A 7500-nucleotide genomic window follows, 5' to 3' on the forward strand; every position below is an offset into this window, starting at 1 on the left:
GATGTCCCCGCCGAAGGCGGCGTACTTTAAAGTACTGCAGCTCGAGCGCACAAGGTGCGCGGGGAATTGTTAGCGGCGCCGTGCTTGTGCTGGCGGTGACCATGGCTGCCTGCTCCTTTGGTTCACGATGTCCCCGCCGAAGGCGGCGTACTTTAAAGTACTGCAGCTCGAGCGCACAAGGTGCGCGTGGAATTGTTAGCGGCGCCGTGGTTGTGCTGGCGGTGACCATGGCTGCCTGCTCCTTTGGTTCACGATGTCCCCGCCGAAGGCGGCGGCGTACTTTAAAGTACTGCAGCTCGAGCGCACAAGGTGCGCGGGGAATTGTTAGCGGCGCCGTGCTTGTGCTGGCGGTGACCATGGCTGCCTGCTCCTTTGGTTCACGATGTCCCCGCCGAAGGCGGCGTACTTTAAAGTACTGCAGCTCGAGCGCACAAGGTGCGCGTGGAATTGTTAGCGGCGCCGTGGTTGTGCTGGCGGTGACCATGGCTGCCTGCTCCTTTGGTTCACGATGTCCCCGCCGAAGGCGGCGTACTTTAAAGTACTGCAGCTCGAGCGCACAAGGTGCGCGGGGAATTGTTAGCGGCGCCGTCGTTGTGCTGGCGGTGACCATGGCTGCCTGCTCCTTTGGTTCACGATGTCCCCGCCGAAGGCGGCGTACTTTAAAGTGCTGCAGCTCGAGCGCACCATGTGCGTGGGGAATTGTTAGCGGGGGCGTCGTTGTGCTGGGGGCTGACTGTCCCTAGTGGGTATAGGATAATGTTAATGTACGGGGATCGCTGGGCGGCACGGACTTGGAGGGCCGAAAAGGCCTGTTTCCGGCTGTATGTGTATGATATGATATGATATGATGCCTGCCTGCTCATTTGGTTCATGATGTCCACGCGGCAGGCGGAATATTTTAAAAGCACTGTTCTGTACGAAGTGCACAATGTCCGTTGGGGAAATGCAGCTGGGGGTCGGTCGACCGGCTGACGACGCCTGCCTGCCGATTTGGTTCACGATGTCCCCGCCGAAGGCGGCATACTTGAAAGTACCGCCGTTCGCGGCGCGCAATTTGCGGGGGGAGGAATTGTTAGTGCACGTCTGTGTGCTAGGTGACGATGCTTGCCGACTTGGTTCATGCCGTCCACGCCGAAGACGGCGCCGTTTAAAGTACTGCCGCTCGAGGTGCACAATTTGCGGGGGAATTGTTAATGGGCGTCGGCGTGCTGGGTGACGATGTGGAGATGTGGAACGCCGAGCCAGATCTATCTTATTTGTTTGCTTGGCCCACTGGACTTTGCGTGGGCTTTGCAACACTGTGTGCTAGGTTAAATCACGGCCAATAGAGTGAGTGTTTTTAATGATCCTGATCTGATAAGGGGACTAGAGGTAAAAGAGCCGTTAGGAGGCAGTGATCACAACACGATAAGTTTTACTCTGCAAATGGAAAGGTAGAAGGGAAAATCGGAAGTGTCTGTATTACAGTATAGCAAAGGGGATTACAGAGGCATGAGGCGGGAGCTGGCCAAAATTGACTGGAAGGAGGCCCTAGCAGGGAAGACGGTAGAACAGCAATGGCAGGTATTCCAGGGAATAATGCAGAGGTTGCAGGATCAATTTATTCCAAAGAGGTGGAAAGACTCTAAGGGGAGTAAGAGACACCTGTGGCTGACAAGGGAAGTCAGGGACAGCATAAAAATTAAGGAGAGGAGGTATAACATAGCAAAGAAGAGTGGGAAGACAGAGGATTGGGACTCTTTTAAAGAGCAACAAAAGTTAACTAAAGAGGCAATGCGGGGAGAAAAGATGAGGTGCGAGGGTAAACTAGCCAATAATATAAAGGAGGATAGCAAAAGTTTTTTTAGGTACGTGAAGAGGAAAAAAATAGTCAAGGCAAATGTGGGTCCCTTGAAGACAGAAACGGGGGAATTTATTATGGGGAACAAAGAAATGGCAGACGAGTTAAACCGTTACTTTGGGTCTGTCTTCCTTCACTGAGGAAGATACACACAATCTCCCAAATGTTCTAGGGGCCGGAGAACCTAGGGTGATGGAGGAACTGAAGGAAATCCACATTAGGCAGGAAATGGTTTTGGGTAGACTGATGGGACTGAAGGCTGATAAATCCCCAGGGCCTGATGGTCTGCATCCCAGGGTACCTAAGGAGGTGGCTCTAGAAATAGTGGAAGCATTGGAGATCATTTTTCAATGTTCTATATAGATTCAGGATCAGTTCCTGTGGATTGGAGGATAGCAAATGTTATCCCACTTTTTAAGAAGGGAGGGAGAGAGAAAACGGGTAATTATAGACCAGTTAGTCTGACATCAGTGGTGGGGAAGATGCTGGAGTCAATTAGAAAAGACGAAATTGCTGAGCATTTGGATAGCAGTAACAGGATCATTGCGAGTCAGCATGGATTTACGAAGGGGAAATCATGCTTGACAAATCTACTGGAATGTTTTGAGGATGTAACTAGGAAAATTGACAGGGGAGAGTCAGTGGACGTGGTGTACCTCGACTTTCAGAAAGCCTTCGACAAGCTCCCACATAGGAGATTAGTGGGCAAAATTAGGGCACGTGGTATTGGGGGTAGGGTACTGACATGGATAGAAAATTGGTTGACAGACGGAAAGCAAAGAGTGGGTATAAATGGGTCCCTCTCGGAATGGCAGGCAGTGACCAGTGGGGTACCGCAAGGTTCGGTGCTGGGACCCCAGCTATTTACGATATGCATTAATGACTTAGACGGAGGGATTAAAAGTACCATTAGCAAATTTGCAGATGATACTAAGCTGGAGGGTAGTGTGAATTGTGAGGAAGATGCAATAAGGCTGCAGGATGACTTGGACAGGTTGTGTGAGTGGGCGGATACATGGCAGATGCAGTTTAATGTAGATAAGTGCGAGGTTATTCACTTTGGAAGTAAGAGTAGAAAGGCAGATTATTGTCTGAATGGTGTCAAGTTAGGAGGAGGGGGAGTTCAACGAGATCTGGATGTCCTAGTGCATCAGTCAATGAAAGGAAGCATGCAGGTACAGCAGGCAGTGAAGAAAGCCAATGGAATGTTGGCCTTCGTAACCAGAGGAGTTGAGTATAGGAGCAAAGAGGTCCTTCTACAGTTGTAGCGGGCCCTGGTGAGACCGCACCTGGAGTACTGTGTGCAGTTTTGGTCTCCAAATTTGAGGAAGGATATTCTTGCTATGGAGGGCGTGCAGCGTAGGTTCACTAGGTTAATTCCCGGAATGGCGGGACGGTCGTATGTTGAAAGGCTGGAGCGATTGGGCTTGTATACACTGGTATTTAGAAGAATGAGGGGGGATCTTATTGAAACATATACGATAATTAGGGGATTGGACACATTAGAGGCAGGAAACATGTTCCCAATGTTGGGGGAGTCCAGAACAAGGGGCCACCGTTTAAGAATAAGGGGTAGGCCATTTAGAACGGAGATGAGGAAGAACCTTTTCAGTCAGAGAGTGGTGAAGGTGTGGAATTCTCTGCCTCAGAAGGCAGTGGAGGCCAGTTCGTTGGATGCTTTCAAGAGAGAGCTGGATAGAGCTCTTAAGGATAACGGAGTGAGGGGGTATGGGGAGAAGGCAGGAACGGGGTACTGATTGAGAGTGATCAGCCATGATCGCATTGAATGGCGGTGCTGGCTCGAAGGGCTGAATGGCCGACTCCTGCACCTATTGTCTATTGTCTATTGTCTATAATCAACCACTTTATTTTGCCCGTCTTTGTGACTCCTCTTTGACACGTCGATCACCGCTGAGGCTGTTTTACCTGTTTCCCCTATGTACCGTAAGGTACACTCCTTACATTGAACTGCATACACCCCATTATTTCGCTCACGGGTTATCCTCTGTGCTATCCAGTCTCTCCTGTCACCCTGTTCTATGTTTTTGTCTATTACCCAGTGGGAGCAGGCCCCATATTGACATTAATTTGTAACCCTACTGCTCCCCTCGTCTGCTGGTTTTATCACCATCTCATGTTTATCCCTCAGCTCTGCCGTGGTCTCCCTCTCTTTTTTTCTGGTGAGGTTCGGCCTATCCTTTGTCATGGGCATATCCCAGGCTGTTTTAGTAACGTTCTTTTAAAACGTGTCGTGTTTGTTTGGCTTTACCCACGTTCCAGCATTAGAGGCCAATTTTTGCAATGTTTCCTGGGTGGGATTTGCCGGTTTTACAAATGGTGTCACTATCTCACCCTGCTTCCTGATACCCTTATGGGGTCGGCTCTGTTCTTGCAGAACCCTCGGGTGGTGCAGAGTCTGGGCCTTGTTATCAATATCTTGCCCTGCTTCCCGATACCCTTGCGGGTTCGGCTCTGTTCTTGCAGATCCCTCAGGTGGTGCAGAGTCTGGGCGGCATCGTCACCCAGCACACCGACGCCCACTGAAAATTACCCACGCACAGTGCGCGCCTGGAGCGGCAGTAGTTCAAACTACCCCTACCCCTACCCCTACCCCTACCGCTACCCCTACCCCTACCCCTACCCCTAACCCTAACCCTAACCCTAACCCTAACCCTAACCCTAACCCTAACCCTAACCCTAACCCTAACCCTAACCCTAACCCTAACCCTAACCCTAACCCTAACCCTAACCCTAACCCTAACCCTAACCCTGACCCTAATGCAGGCAGAGTTATTTATAAAGTGGCCCAGACTCTGCACCACCTGAGGGTTTTGTAACAGAACCAACCCCATAAGGGTTTCAGGAAGCAGGGCAAGATATTGATAACAAGGCGCAGACTCTGCACCACCTCAGGGTTCTGCAAGAACAGAGCCGACCCCATAAGGGCATCAGGAATCAGGGCAAGATATTGATAAAATGGCCCAGACTCTGCACCACCTGAGGGTTCTGCAAGAACAGAGCCGACCCCATAAGGGCATCAGGAAGCAGGGCAAGATATTGGTAACAAGGCCCACGGGGAAGGCGGCATACTTTGGGGTTATTTTGTAGTGAGTTTTGAAGGCATGTGCTAGTGTTACGCATACCGAGGGCGCGCAAAGTTCGGCGCGCCCGGGCCAAAACGCCTCTGCTGGCCGCGGCCGAGTCGGCCGACGGATTGCCACGGACTTGCTTGACGACCTGTCACTCTCCGTGCATCGGTTGCACGCCCGGTTCGTCCTTTCCATTTGTTTCATGATGTACACGCGGCAGGCGGAATATTTTAAAAGCACTGTTCTGTTCGAAGTGCACAATGGCCGTTGGGGCAATGCAACTGGGGGTCGGTCGACCGGCTGACGACGCCTGCCTGCCGATTTGGTTCACGATGTCCCCGCCGAAGGCGGCATACTTGAAAGTACTGCCGTTCGCGGCGCGCAATTTGCAGGGGGGAGGAATTGTTAGTGGACGTCTGTGTGCTGGGTGACGATGCTTGCCGACTTGGTTCATGCCGTCCACGCCGAAGACGGCGCCGTTTAAAGTACTGCCGCTCGAGGTGCACAATTTGCGGGGGAATTGTTATTGGGCGTCGGCGTGCTGGGTGACGATGTGGAGATGAGGAACGCCGAGCCAGATCTATCTTATTTGTTTGCTTGGGCCACTGGACTTTGCATGGGCTTTGCATCATTGTGTGCTACGTTAAATCACGGCCAATTGAGTGAGTATTTTTTATTCAACCACTCTATTTTGCCCGTCTTTGTGACTCCTCTATGACACGCCGATCACCGCTGACGTGTTAATCTGCGTGTTAGGTATCTCGGGGGTCAGTTGGACGGACAGATGTGTAAGGGTTTTGTTCGGAAGGATCGTTGAGTGTAAACGGTGAACGGGGGTTAAAGGCCCTGAGGTTTCAATCCTCTAAAGAATGTAAAAGGTCTGACGCGTTAGCTAGCAGCTAATGAGGTGAACCTAGCAGCTAATGAGGCTCTCTCTCTCTCTCACGGCCCCGGGACTCCCTCCCTCCCTCCTCCCTCTTGGAACCCTCCCTGCGTGGGGGGGGGGGGGGCACGAAGAAAAAGAGGGTATAAGAAGAATCCAGTGGAAGGAGTAGGGACTGGGGGCGAGGTCAGACAGCCTATCCGGCTAATAAAGCATCATGAGGTTAGGTATAAACTCTGATGACTGCATAAACTCGCCCCTAATGGGGGGGGGGGGGGGGGGGGGGCACTCTCTCCCCCACCCCTCTCTCCCCAGTGCCACTCCCTCCGACCCCCCCCCCACTCTCTTCGTGTCGCTGGGCCCGCCCGGCACGGCCCCGAGGATCACTCCCCGCGCGGCAACGGGACACCGGGTCGCCGGGCCCGCAGGGTCGTCAGTCGGGCGGGGGGGGGAGGGTGGCCATGCCAGCAGCAGGAGAGGTTTCCAACGAACCCGCGACCGCAGCAGGACCGCCCGCGGCAGACATTTGGACCCAGCGGGTCCGTTCGGGATGGTTGCCGGGCCCGCAGCAGAGGTTTCCTTCCACCCAACGGGGGGGGGGGGGGGGGGGGGGGGGCGGGGCTGCCCATCTTCCCGCTCGAAGCAACGGCCTCACCCTAACGGCCTCACCCTAACAACCCTCACCCTGACCCTAAACCGCTCGGTTCATGACTTCTCTCCGTTTGGTTCATGAATTCGCCATTTAGTTCACGACTTCTCCTGTTGGTTCCTGACTTCTACCTCGTGGTTCGTGATTCCGGCGGGTAGGTGGGGTGCCCGGATACTCTCGGCGAAAGGTGTTCAAGTGGCAACGGCGGTCCCGTAGATAAGACGGGTTCGGATGCTCGAGCGTGTCGAGTAAGCGCCGGATCGGCGCCGGGCGCCCCCGGCCGGCTGGCTTGCCCCCCACCCCCCCCCCCCCCTGGCGGCAGAAACGTGTATCGCGCCAGTGCCGCCGCTGAGGTCGAGATTGGCCGCCTCGACCGTTCGAAGCGTCGCAATTCCGGCGGGACTTCCGAACGCTCGTACCGCCAAGTCATCCGCGACATTCGAGAATTGCACTAAGTCCGAAAGCTGGCGTCGCTTCTTTTTTGCCCGCCGCAGGTTAACGATTTGACGGCGGAAGTCGAGGAGGTCCGATGTGCGGCCTTCAGCGGGGCCGCGGCGCGCCTTTCCCGCCAGGCCTATCGGCCCGTCTCCCGCCGGCCAGAAAATGGCATTTCTTGTCCGGGCGGTCCCGATCACGGTTAACGACTTACCACCGGAAGTCTCTATGACCCCGCAGTTTGCGGCCCCGCGGCGGGCGTCAGTGCGACACGACCGGACGGACGACCGGGCCGACTCCCGCCGACCTCAAAACGGTTTGTTTTGCGCGAAGATGGAGGTGGCGTGCCCGGAGATTTTCGGGAACACGATTTTCAGAGACACTTAGAAAAGATTGTGTGGTGAGGTGCAAAAATGTCAGGGAAGAAACCGAAGGGACACAAAAAGATCGGTAAAAGTAGCGCGACTCTGGGCGAGAGTCGGCGGACTCATTGACGGACATTGGTAATACAGTGAGAGTATTTTTTGCACCGAGTTCGAAGTGTGTGCCGGGCAGGCACCGAACCCCACCGAGACTGGCCCAGGCTGTGTGTCCTCTTGGAAAA

Source organism: Rhinoraja longicauda, unplaced genomic scaffold (assembly GCF_053455715.1).
Source record: "Rhinoraja longicauda isolate Sanriku21f unplaced genomic scaffold, sRhiLon1.1 Scf000250, whole genome shotgun sequence".
In the NCBI taxonomy this organism is placed as follows: Eukaryota; Metazoa; Chordata; class Chondrichthyes; order Rajiformes; family Arhynchobatidae; genus Rhinoraja; species Rhinoraja longicauda.